Source organism: Lissotriton helveticus, chromosome 4_1, assembly GCF_964261635.1.
Source record: "Lissotriton helveticus chromosome 4_1, aLisHel1.1, whole genome shotgun sequence".
NCBI lineage: Eukaryota > Metazoa > Chordata > Amphibia > Caudata > Salamandridae > Lissotriton > Lissotriton helveticus.
In genome coordinates this window covers 1,998,974,785-1,998,988,759 of record NC_136063.1, presented here as the reverse complement: position 1 = coordinate 1,998,988,759, position 13,975 = coordinate 1,998,974,785, and positions in this window count along the sequence as shown.

Sequence of the window (13,975 nt, the reverse complement as noted above, 5' to 3'; positions counted from 1 at the left end):
CACAAGTACAACAAGGTATATCAAACTGCACACCCACAATGACCCCCGATCACGTCCCTGATCCCTGTGGCACACTGTAGCACACACACACATAGCAATAACAGCACACCCACATTGATGACAATGTGGTAAAATGCGCTAACCGGACACTGCAGAACAGAGAAACAACTGGCTCCGCACACGTGCAGAAACAGGCCTAATACATCTGACAGAGCTGGAAACTGTGAAATGGAAATATACGCGTACAACCTCACATCCATCATGTATTCCAAATATATACGGTCCCGCATCCAAATCCTGCACCTCCCAAACAGTCACACCCCTATGTTGGCCTGGCATGCGCCAGGCCGGCCCACTCCGCTCACCCTTCCGGGGGCGACGTAAAAGGCTACATTTCCGCGTTCTTCCACACTGGCTGGGGTGATATAGTTGCATCCACACTCCATACACCAGCGGGGTATGTTGACATGGATATGTGTGTGGTCTGCATCCTGCAATCTGTCCAGCACAACCACACCACACTTGGCATTGTGTACATTCATATTCCCACATCCTGCCATTGTGTGGCTGAGGTGCCATGCCGTTGATGGCTAATGTACATGGCTGGCCCAGATCACCACAGTAAGTTGATGTGTCGTGTCTGGTGGGTGTGCATGTTGCATGTGAGCTTGTGACATGTGCATTTCCTGTGTTGTGAGTTGCATGATTTTGGAGTTGAGGAGTGTGGTGTGTTCATATGGTATTGGCCAACGAGCAGTGGATTTCCGTGGGTGCCATCCTGGTAGCGCAGGTTGATGATGGACTGTCTGAAGTTGTAGTACTCATGCACACTGCCTGGGGTATTGGCGACGATGTTGGCGGAGATTCCTCGGTGGTCCAATATTGCCTAGACATTTGTGGGATGTGTGCGCTTTCTGTTGCGCTTATTGTGTGCAGTGTTGCCAGAGGCCACTAATACGACATGTGTGCAGTCCATTGCCCCCTGGCACGTGCGGGAAGCCAGCTGAGGCATAGATGCTTTGCTTGCTCTCTAGCTGTTCCTGCACAGTGTGTGTGATGTATAGATGGTGGGGTACCAAGCTGATGGTGTCATCCATGACCCTTGTGAGGGACTTGGATTGGGCTGGCTGTGTGACTCCTCCGTCTCAGGCGGTTGTTGGTTGGAGGGTACCAGAGGCCAACAGGTGTTACACGGCCAGCAGCTTGGTCTAAGGGGGGATGTTGGTTATCTGCTGTGTTAGTACCGTCAGCCTGTGGACAATGATGGTCAGGATGTTGAGGAGGGTTTTTCCTTTGAGCATGTAGTGGGCAATGACATTCTCTGGTGTTGGGTCTGTAAGATTGGTGCATTTTCTGAGGGTCGCTGTCTTTGTCTGCGCTGCCTCAGTGCTGGTCCAGGGGGGGCACTGGGGGCCTGGGAGGGTTGGGGGGTCCTGGGGTTAGTGGTGATGGGTGTTGGGGCCCTCTTGGGTGTCTGGCCCTCATGTCAGTGGCTCCATGTCATCTGGTGCCCTTCAGGTGTGGCTCTGGGCTGGCCTCCCTTTTGTGGTGCATGCTGTCATCCGACTTTGTCCCAGGTCAGAACAGTTGTTAGTTTCCTTCTGCTAACGTGCCTTATTGCATGTTCCGTGGTCTTTTCGCCGATCTGGCTGTCGTTGAGAATGTTGTGGTGTGGTGTTGTTGCGGCTTTTTGCACGGGAACACCTAATCTGCATCTGAGTAGAGATAGTTGCCGGGGTCGTCTGTGGTGATGTTTTTTGAGACTGCTATCGCAGGTAAACTGGTGCTATGGGCTGTTAGCCCCACCTTGTGAATGGGTTGGTACATTTATCGGGACTTTGGCTGCCATAAAGTGCTGTTAACTCGCCAATAGTTCCTTGAGAATATACCCCATAGTGCACTGTATTTGGTGTGAGTGCAGACACATCTATATTGTTCGAACAAGGCAACAGGTAAAGGTTTGAATGAGGCAAAAATGAGGCAGAATCAAAAGTGAAATGTGCAATGTTCATCTTGTTCCACATTTCCAAGAGAAAAGTCATCCTGCTGATGACATGAAGTGGCCGATTATCAATGTCATCAAGCTTCCTGAGAGAGGAGAAAATCTCTCATGTATTCTTCAGCACATGGGATGCAAATGGTTCACTAAATGTAACTCTGTAGATGACATACTAAATACAGCAGAGAATGGAGTGGCTATGTGGCACTGCCCGGGGACTAATGACTTTAAATTCGGTATACAATTCTGCTTATAATTGGACGTATCTCCTTTGGAGATGATTTTCTCTTGCAATAACATGCCTATACATGGAGTGACTATGTATAAAATGAATACTGTCAATTGTAATAGAATATGAAATATTAATGTCAATATTGTATTATTACCTACTGGCAGTCGCCAGTAGGTAGTTATAGATAGAACTAGATAGAACCTAGGGGCATATTATCAAGGGGGTTTATCTCCGCTTTTTTTGGCTTTAAAAGCCAAGAAAGCGGAGATAAAATGATCTCCCTATTACCTAGCTGTCGCTAACACCAGTTAGCGACAGCTAGTAGGAGATAGCGACCATCTTGGGCCCCACTTTGCATGTCAGTGATATTTATCACTAATGACATGCAAAGTGGGCGTGCCAAGATGTTAGCGACTGGAAACAGTCGCTAACATCGCTATCTCCTATTACCAACTTTTGGAGATATTCGCGCATAGCGCGAATATCTCCAAAAGCTAACACCTGCCCTGAGCAGTTCTTAGCCATGTTATCCAATGGGAGGTGGATAACATGGCTAAGAGCATTAGCTCGGTAATGCATGAATATCGCTGACTTTTCAGCGATATTCATGCATTGCGGCCGTTTTTTATCGCATTTGCGATAAACCTTGGTAATACCAAGGTTTATCTGTGGTAAAAATCGCCGCAGCAAAGCGGTAACATTTTGTCTCTAACCAAGCAATAGCGATAATTACGCTATTGCTTGGTAATATGCCCCCTAGTTTCCATTGGAAAAGCGTTTTTTGATTTGCCAATAACTTTGGCGCAATTCTCCCCCAAAAAAGTCTATCCAGGTCAGCTCCTATCCTGAAAGTTTGGGGGTCATTCATCAAGCGGGAGCTGAGAAAAAATGGGGGTCCCAAAAGGCGCTTTTCGTGTGTTAATTTCCATAGGAAATTTTGAGACAGGATACAGCCCGAACTGCTGAACAGAATTACCCTAAATTTGGCAAAAAGGTAGTGCTTGGTTCAGAAAGCGACGTTCTTTTTAAATGGTGTAAATTCATTCAGTAGCTGCTGAGAAATTAAAAAAATGAAAGTTTTGATATCTATGGCCAGGTGTATTTGCGAACCCTCATGACAACGAGCTTTATTCTAATTGGCTGTCAACACTCCAAACCAGGAAGTGTTGGCAGCCATCTTGCGACTCGGTAGAAGTCACAAGAAAACAGTGAAACAAAGGTGAAAAAAAAGAAAAAGGGGTAGGGTAAAAACACCCTGACCCCCGAGGCCTGCTCAGAGGGTCCCACAAAGAAATCTGCCGAATTTGCAGATGAAAGTTTTTTTTTTTTTAAAAGCGCGGGCTCCTGTGCTTTGTTCTTTTTAAGCCCCCGGGTGGGCCAGGTCCCGGGGGTATGCAAAAAAAGTATAGCGGGGGCCCCTGCAGCCCCTGGGACCACCACCTCCGCAGGCTTCATTCATGTTTTGCGGGGGGCACGCAGCTCCCCGCAGCCCTATGGACCGCCACCTCCCCGGGGCTCTATTTTTTAAATTAATTGTGTGTGGGTGGGATTGAGCCCCCCAACATGCCCTGGGGACCACCACCTCCCGGGGCTTGAATGATAAAAACGAGGAGGCACATAGCCCCCGCAGCCCCATGGACCGCCACCTCCCTGGAGCTCTCATTAAAAAAAAAAAATTCCCTGGGCACTAACTATGTACATGTGCGGGTCCGTTATGGACCCCCGAGCCCAGGGGACCACCACCTCCCCAGGGCTTCAATCACATTGGGAGGAGGGCCACACGGGCCCTCAGGATTCAAGGGGACTTAATACCCAACTTAAAACACACCACTGGGTGCGTTTGCACAGTGGTGAAGGGGGGGGGCCTGATGTTACAAGTGTGCAAATGCACTCTGTGGTGCGTTTTAAATTGCCAGAGTAAGTCCCCTTGTATCCTGAGGGTCCCTGGGGGCCAACTAGACCACCAAGTACTTTTAGTAAGCACAACAGAGCTGCATTGCAGAGACGTGTAAAAAGGGGCATTGCCTCGGACCACCTCTCAACAACTCAGCTTTGTGGTGCTTACTGTAGGTACTTGGTGAGCTAGTTGGGCCCCAGGGACCCTCAGGATTCAAGGAGACTTAGGGCTAGATGTAGGTAATTTAGATTTACCGATTCTAAAATATCGAATTATACCGATTCGGTATTTTAGAATCGGTAAATCTGATGTAGGTAATAATTCGGTATTTTTTACCGAATCGGTAAGATTCGGTATTTACCGATTCCGTAAATACCGAATCGGTATTTGCTATTGAATCCTATGGGCCTTGAAGCCCATAGGATTCTATACCGAATCGGTAAAAATACCGAATTGCCAAGGGGGACAGGGTGTCACTTTGACACCCTGTTACACCCCTGTTTCTGGCTTAGGGCATGTATGTGTGCCACGTGGCACAGGTGTACATGCACAGATGTGCATGTACACAAGAATTCGTTATTTATCGTGCAATTGTATTACATGATAAATAACGAATTCTAAAGGCCCTGTAGCACTGTTAGAAGTGCTACCTACATAGGAAATTACAGTCTCGGTAATTTTACCGATCGGTAAATTTACCGAATCGGTAAGATGTACCGATTCTGTAATTTTACAGAATCGGTAAAATTACCGATTCTGTAGGATTTTCAAAGCCCTACATACCAATGTCCAAATACCGGCCGGAAACGGCCAAAAATCGGTATTTTCGGCCGTTTCCGACCGGTATTTGGACACCTACATCGGGCCCCTGATCCCCAAACTTAAAACGCGCCACGGGCGCATTTGCACTCTTCTCTTTCAATTGTATTGAATATGTTAAAAATAACATAAGGGGACGAGACATTGAGGCAGAACTTTGAAAGAGAGAAGCTAAATGAATCAGTCATTTGAGACCAGTTAGTACAATACATATCACTGGCAATTATTTTAATTGTTCTGTACAGTGCTCTGCTGCATTTGGCTATGTTTGTGCTTTAGAAATAGAATACACATACATACATACATACCCTCTAGAATGTATAACCACACCCTAGTAACAGGCTTACATTACAAAATTGTGGGATGTATATTTTGCGATGAATCTAACCTAAATTAATTATCTATACATTCTTTCAGATTTATGATTCAAGTATTTCAATTGAACTTGGAACATACCTGGAATGGAAGATGTTTTTGTTGCAATTTTAAGCGTTAATTGAATTTTGTTTATCTACAGGGCATACAAATCTGTTATCACATTAAACTAAGACAGACTCGAAATTTAAGGGCTATATTGAATTTCCAAAGGTCACTGCCATCCACTAAGTTTTGAACGGACTGCAAATAAACGTGGGAAGTTGTTTAACTCCCAGATTAACCTTGAGCAAGTTGCAGTCGAACAGCAGGTCACTGCCACCTACACATTTTTAAACAGCACGAGTGTAGGAAGGGGTTAATCTCCCAGATTTACTGAAAGCAGGCTGCATCAAACAGCAGGTTTTCCTCCAGAATAGAACATTAAACATGGCAGAACAAGAGGTGAATGCATTTTAACCTTATGCACAATATACTTTATGACCAAATGGTCATAATCCTGTTACTCGAGGAACAGGTCATAAAGGACTCTGCAGTCCAACCACGCCTGATTAAAATTGCCATGTGACTATGTTAAAACTGGTCTGATGATTGATTAGAGGAGAGGAAAAAATAGTTTTGGTCCTGCGGAAGGTGGTTTCATTACTTTAGTCCATCGTAACGCATTGGCACCCTGGTTGTCATTACATTTGTGTTGCACTGAACACTGTCTTCAAAAAACAGTGATGATTTACATGCTGTTCAGTTGATATATGTTTATGAATTAATCTACTTAATCACAAATGTGATTGTCTTTCATAAAATCCTTACAGTCTTTTTTAAAAAACATATGAAGTTTGTATTATCCATATTTTTAACAATGTTTTGATATATGTGTAAAGCATACTCCTTTTTATTACATTGGATTTTATACGTGTTTCGATATCTGGTTCAGTTTTGTGCCTGCGAATTGGGGTGGGAAATAGTGAGTATTTGTGAAATGTTTCTGTATAGGTGTACCAAAAGCGAATTATATATTTGACCTTGAGTCACGTGTGGTGCCTTGCCCCTTTTTGGCTTGTGAGGCCCCGCTCACATTATCTTCAATACATAAGACTGGCAATGATTTTTATTGTTCTTTTGTAACATCACTCCAGTCACATGGAATTGGTGAGGTGAGCTAATTAAACATTTAATGGTCATTAAATATTCATAATGCATTAACTGTTCACAACCCAGGTCCGTCTCCTATTTCTCGTTGACTTAATGCTTGTCTTTGACTCTGTACAGTGCTCTGATGCATTTTGGCTAAGTTTGTGCTATGAAAATATGAAGTAATCAAGTACAGACAGGTTGATGTAGTTCAGGATGATTTATTGTACATATGTAGATGAAATAGATATGTCCAGTACAGGTCCTGAACTAGCCCCACCAGGAGCAGCGAGCATGCTGCTCAGCCCCTCTCAACTGTGACTTTCCTCACAGACTCCCAACAGTCTGTAATACATATTCACAGTAACATTCCACTGGCTGAGCATGTGGTGGAAATGGTATACATAAACATGAACAGGAAACTAGGATACTAAATATCCTTCTTTCTTATAACAAAAACAAAAAAGATAGAAACTGAAAAGGGAGAACTATAAATGAAGAGAACCATGAATGAGAAAAGGAAAAATAGGAATACAGAAACAGCATAAATGATGCAAAGAAGCGAATAATAAGAAGGGAACAGAAAAAAGGTGGGAGTAGACAGAAAAAATAGGTGGGAGTAGACAGATGAAGAAACAGATAAACAAAAGCCATCCACCCTTTAATAACATAAACAAAAAAAAATGTAGAGAGACAGTGAAAGAAAACAAAGAAAAAGAGGATAAACATGAAAGTACCAATGACTACCTCCCAGACACTCCAACTGTCCAGGCAAGCATGCGAGAAGGCAAAGCATAGCACAAAGCAACAAAACATTAGAGAACATCCAGACGTACACACAGTGGTGTAAGAAAAGGAACCAGAAGACGAAAGAAAGAGTTCAAAAGACAAACTACGATAAGGGAAAAAAACTGAGAAAAAGGAAAAACTAACAACAAGAAACAAGACTCCTCGCATGACAAGGAGAAAAGATATCACAAGGAGAACTGAAAAAGCGAGAAAACAGAGAAGATGGGAGGAAAATACAATAAGATAACCAATACAACCCCGTTATAAAATTAACATTGTAATATAATATAAACATAACATTGCTTTGCAAAATTGACAATGTACTAATAAAAAAAATAAAGTTGAGTCAAATGGGACTGGAACCCATGAGACAGACTCTATATAAGAGTAAAGACCTAACCAAATTATGTGTAAATAGGAGGACTATAACCCAAGACCAATCCCTACCAAGAGGAAAAAAGGGGTAAAAATGTTATGAGCGGGACTCAAACCCATAAAATAATAGCCCTTGTAAAAACAAATTAATGTGGAAAACACAGTGCCGTGTAGTAATGGGACTAAAACCCATACGACCCAAGTAAGAGAACTATGGGGCAGAAAGGATTCCTTTACCTTAACCATGGGTTACCAGCTTTTTCAAGTACAAGTGCACAGCCAAGCTTGATAATGAAAGTCTTTTCAGGTAGCGCACGCAGTTTCTTTTCTCAAATCGTCGACATAAAATTGCAGTAATCAAGTCCAGACAGGTTGATGTAGTTTAAGATGATATCTTGTAGATATGTAGATGAAATATATAAGTACTGTACAGGTCCTGAACTAGCCCCACCAGGAGAAGCCAGCATGCTGCTCAGCCCCTCTCAACTGTGACTTTCCTCACAGACTCCCAACATTTCGTAATACATCATCACAGTAACATTCCACTGGCTGAGCATGTGGTGGAAAATGGTATACATAAACATGAACAGGAAACTAGTATACTACAAAATACAATGCACACACATACATACCCTCTAAAATGTATACCTACACCATAGTAACATGCTTTCATTAAAACATTTTGGGATGTTTATTTTTGATGGAACAAACCTTAATGAATTATTAATACATTCTTTCAGATTTATTATTCAAGTATTTCAATTGAACTTGGAACATACCTTGGATGGAAGATTTTTTTGGTGCAATTTTAGGTACTAATTTGAATTTTGTTTATCTACACTACATACAAACATGGATACAGGTAATAGATTTACGGCTAAAGCATATAAAGTGGCACATGGCATTAGAGTATAATGACGAATGCCTTTTCACAGTATGAGGTTTACACAGTTGGGAATATATGCATGCATTACAATTCGTTTGGTGACTTCACATGTATGACATTATGGCCATAAAATAGAAGCCCTCTACTTACAGTGTAACAAGGAGCGGATCATGGTTGATACACAAACTAGATGCTCCCCCCTTCGATGTTCTCATTGCTCAGAACATATTGAATGCATATGTTCACATAAACACATACATGTGAATTTTAGCGGTCTGTGCATTTTACTCTCTTGAAGCGACCAGACAATTGGTACATTTTGTCTTACTTTAAGATTAACCATTCTCAATGTATACTTTACATACATACTTTCAAACAAGCAAATGTAGACACTCATGATGACAAGTTGAAATAAATTAGAGCTAAACACGAGAGGGATCCTTTTACATTTGTAACAATTTACACACTATGGAGGGCTAGATGGCAAATGGTGGGAATTGAGGTCAAATGTGTGAATCGTTAGAATACTGAAATGTAAATTACGATGGTAACAGATTTGCAATTTGGGATTCAGTTTTCATTATATGTCATGCTGACACTTTGCAATTCTGTATGAATCGCTTTTGCAGTTTGCCAATTCTCAAATGCTGAATCAGTAAAGTGCAAATTGGTATTTGGGAATCGACAATTGCAAAAGTCACATTTTGGGCTCAATTTTTGGCCATTGCCATGAGGGAGCAAACTGCATTTAAACATAAGATAAAAAAAATCTCTTCATGACCCCTATTATAAAGGGCCAGATGCATTTGCACTTATTATACTTGATTTAAAGTGGAGTAATTGATGGGGAAACATTATTGCTCCTTCTGTACATGTAAAGTCATACATTTAGAGGTTAATATGTATATGAGCTGCTAGGAGGAATGATCTGCACTAACACAGAGCTAAGGCTGATTTGTAAACATGTCTAATGTGAGATTTTGAGAAAAGGATAGTTAGGCTGATTTTTGTATTTCCTAGATATTGTATAAGTTTGGATTTGTGTTCTACAGAAAGTGGGGTGAACCAATTCAAGTACCACCAAAACGCTGCGTCGACATTACTTTATTAACAAATTATTTTTCTGCAAAAGCTTCTATGAATAGCCTTGTAAGACATTACTTTTTTATCAATTGTTTTTGTGAATTGCCTGTCAATAGATGCGTCCGTCAGGGATGTGTTATGGCCCCCACCCTTTTCTCGCTTTTTGTGAATGGGGTGGTTTCTTTTTTATTGGAAATAAATGCTGATGTCCCAGTTTTGGTGGGTGATAAGGTGCCTGCCTTACTCTTCGCGGACAACACTTTATTAATATCTAAAACCCCTGTCGGACTGCAGAAACTGTGAAATAGGTTTTATCTTTTTTGCCATTTGAGGGGCTTAGTAATTAATACCTCTAAGACAAAGCTCCTCTATTTTAATCCCAGTAGGTCGGTTAAGTCCACCCTCACACTCGATGGGGCATCCTTAGAGTGCGTCAAAACGTTTGATTACCTGGGAATTAGAATCTCAGACAATCTAAGCTGGCGATCACATATTGACAAGATGGCTATGAATCACAAGCGAGTTGTGGGTGTGATAGGAAGGGAACATTGTGCTTCAAAATCTAGGCCAATTGCTCCTGCCCTAGAGATTTATGCTGCCAGGGCCGTAGGTTCAGCACTATACGGTGCTTAGCTTTGGGGCTTTGACAACGTTGATGTCATTGTAAAAGCGGAAAATACATTCTTTAGAGAATTGGTCTCACTCCCACAGGGAACCCCCACTAAGCCACTACTGAGCGACTTGGGAAGCCGCTCAATCAAGGATATTGTTACATTACATCCTCTTCTATACTGGGCTCGTCTTTGGCGTACACCCGAGCTATCTAAATACGCCAACGGCCTAAGAGAAGTGATGAACCTTGAGGGATCCCATAAGATTAGTTGGCTAACAAATACAAAAAGGTTTCTTTTAGCATTGGGATTCAAAGCGGCTTGGGAGTCAGGGGCCCCGCTGACCCAGTTAGATATCAAGGGAGCCTACCGGGCATGGGTCGAGAGCCAGGAAAATAGAAATCCCAGCCCAGGCAGACTGACTGACGAGTTTCGTCAGCACTAGCAGATGACCCGTTTGGAGCCCTACTTAGATTTTATTCAGAAACCCAGGGATAGGGCCCTTCACATTCAGTTTAGATTGGGTACGCTTCCCATTCGCGAATATACAAATAAATGGAAGCCTCCCCATCTAACAGTCCCAACTTGTCTGCACTGTGAAGGAGTAGTTGAAAGCGTCCCACATTTCCTGTTTGCATGCCCAGCTTATTATAAACCAAGAACTAGATGGTTAAAACCCATTTGTTGGCAATTAGTAACCAGGAACCACCATGAATCACTTAGAATTTTGCGAGCAGAAACCAATACAACTTTTGCTTGCGGTGTGGCCAAATTCCTTAGCTGGGCCTGGGTGATAAGATTAAAAGCGCTATGACCAGGCTGAAGATTCTTATTAAATTTGTTTTTAAGTTCCATCAAAGCTGAGACAGTTTAATTCACTTTTATCTTCCCTTGTGGGTTTTTATCCTTTAGAGTTGTTATTTATTGATGGAATGTTTATGTCAAATGAATTGCTCAGGAATGTAACTTATGAATTGTCCTAAACTTAGAATAGGTATTCCACTGTTCTGTAAAGTAATTTGCATCCTTTGAAAGATGTCTTTTAAGATTTTTAATCTGATTTCTTTGTGCAATTATTATAAATGGTGCTTTTGTTATATAATCTGTATAATGCTTTTAAGATATATTTATCTCGAAATAAAGCTTTGATGATGATGATAGTTAGGCTGATGGTTCTATTTTCTAGATATTGTATATGTTTTGTAATATTGTGTTCTACAGAAAGTGAGGTGAACCAACTCAAGTACCACCAAAACGCTGCGTAGACAGTACTTTATTAACAAATTATTTTTTTGCAAAACGCTTTTATGAATAGCCTTGTAAGACATTACTATTTTTTATCAATTGTTTTTGTGAATTGATACACAAACTAGATGCTCCCCCCTTCGATTTTCTCATTGCTCAGAACATATTGAATGCATGTGTTGACATAAACACATACATGTGAATGTTGGCGGTCTGTGCCTTTTACTCTCTTGAAGCGACCAGAAAGTTGGTACTTTTTGTCTTATTTTCAGATTAACCATTCTCAAAGTATACTTTACATACATACTTTCAAACAAGCAAATGTAGACACTCATGATGACAAGTCAAAAAAAATGAGAGCTAAACACTAGAGGGGACCTTTGACATTTGTAACAATTTACACACTATCGAGGGCTAGATGGCAAATGGAGGGACTTGGTACTTCATACAGAAATGCAAATTACGATGGTAACCGATTTGCAATTTGGGATTCAGTTTTCATTATATGTCATGCTGACACTTTGCAATTCTGTATGAATCGCTTTTGCAGTTTGCCAATTCTCAAATGCTGAATCAGTAAAGTGCAAATTGGTATTTAGGAATCGACAATTGCAAAAGTCACATTTTGGGCTCAATTTTTGGCCATTGCCATGAGGGAGCAAACTGCATTTAAACATAAGATAAAAAAATCTCTTCATGATACTAATTATGAAGGGCAAGATGCATTTGCACTTATTATACTTGATTTAAGTGGAGTAATTGATGGAAAAACATTATTGCTCCTTCTGTACATGTAAAGTCATACATTTAGAGGTTAATGTGTATATGAGCTGCTAGGAGAAATGATCTGCACTAACACACAGCTGAGGCTGATATGTAAACATGTCTAATGTGAGATTTTGAGAAAAGGATAGTTAAGCTGATTTTTGTATTTCCTAGATATTGTATAAGTTTTGTAATATTGTGTTCTACAGAAAGTGGGGTGAACCAACTCAAGTACCACCAAAACGCTGCGTCGACAGTACTTTATTGACAAATTATTTTTCTGCAAAACTCTTCTATGAATAGCCTTATAAGACATTACTTTTTTATCAATTGTTTTTGTGAATTGCCTCCAAGAAGTTTTTAAATTGTTTTCCATTTGTTTTTAATGGGTTTAGAAAGAAGAGATGTATTTGCCTGTGCAAGTGTAACAGTGGTGAAAATGTGTGAAACACGTTTTAGAATACATGCAATGTATGATTTTATGGAATGCTTACCAACTGATTGCACAACATAAAATTAGACAATTTTATTTAGGATAGTGTTTTGTCTTTTAAATATTATCCCTATAAGGTTTGTTGAGTACATATATTAGTCGTTTTTGCGTCCTCATAGCCTCTCAACTACCAAAGTCATATTCCACTTGAGTTAGCTGCACAAACGGAACCCTATTTCAGATTTGGATCTGCCCTGTCTTTTTTGGATGTGAAGGATGCCTCTCCCTGATATGCGAACCCAATGTTGACAGTGCAGTGGTAACATAAACCACTAAAAACTGTCAATAGACAGTTAGTGAGCATGTGGGCATGAATGAAAACATTGCAAATATCAAGGATGGCTATCACTTTATGTATGTTTTGATAGCAAGAAAATGTAAATAAAGGGTGCAGAAATCATCACCATATGTCACATGTAGATGGCTTCACCGGGTCATTTAACTGCCTTGCACATGCTACTGTCACACAAGGTGAACGGTGCACATGCAGGAAAAGATGGGGCACTATAGCATGGATATTGCATGGATATTGCAAGTCACCAGTGCTTTGGAGAACTTCCAAATCAGTCAAGTCTCTGGCTTGTCTGTCCTGGTCCCGCTTTTTATGTATGGAAATCACAACCTATCTGAGTCTGTGCAGTTGTAAAGTTACTCTTAAACAATAGTTTGTTCAAACCGAAAAAGAGTAAACTTAGACAAAAGTGTAATTTTACCTTTGTGAACTAAGGCTATTCTTCTGTGTAAATATGAAGGTAAAATGTGTAGGAATTTGAACCTTGCACTTCGCCATATATTCTTACTGGGTTTAAAAGTCAATAGATACATTTCAAGTATACCCCTGCTTGCTGAAGTAATATTGAAATAAACAATTTCAGACTTTCTGTATTATTATAGGCAGCAGTTATTTTCTGTCCAATCTTGAGAAACCACATAAAACAATGTGACAGCTTTTTGGTTCTTGTTCAATCGAGATGCTTTGCAACTAAATACATCTACTGCACTGTCATGGATGGTTCGTCGTTTGGGAGCTGGGCGCATCATTTATAACCATGACTAATTGATGACCTCATTCTTCAAACGTGTCAAGCTGAAGTGAAGCCATCAGTGACTTATGAAGGATCATCAATAACAACAGAACATAATTGATGGATCTATACTGTAGCTTTTGTATCGTTTGCGCTTTTGGTGCAGCAGAGTCATCGTGTCGTTCGTTCACTGACTGTCTAAAAATGAATTTTTATTAGCCTTTACAGTGGCAACGTCAATTCATTGTAA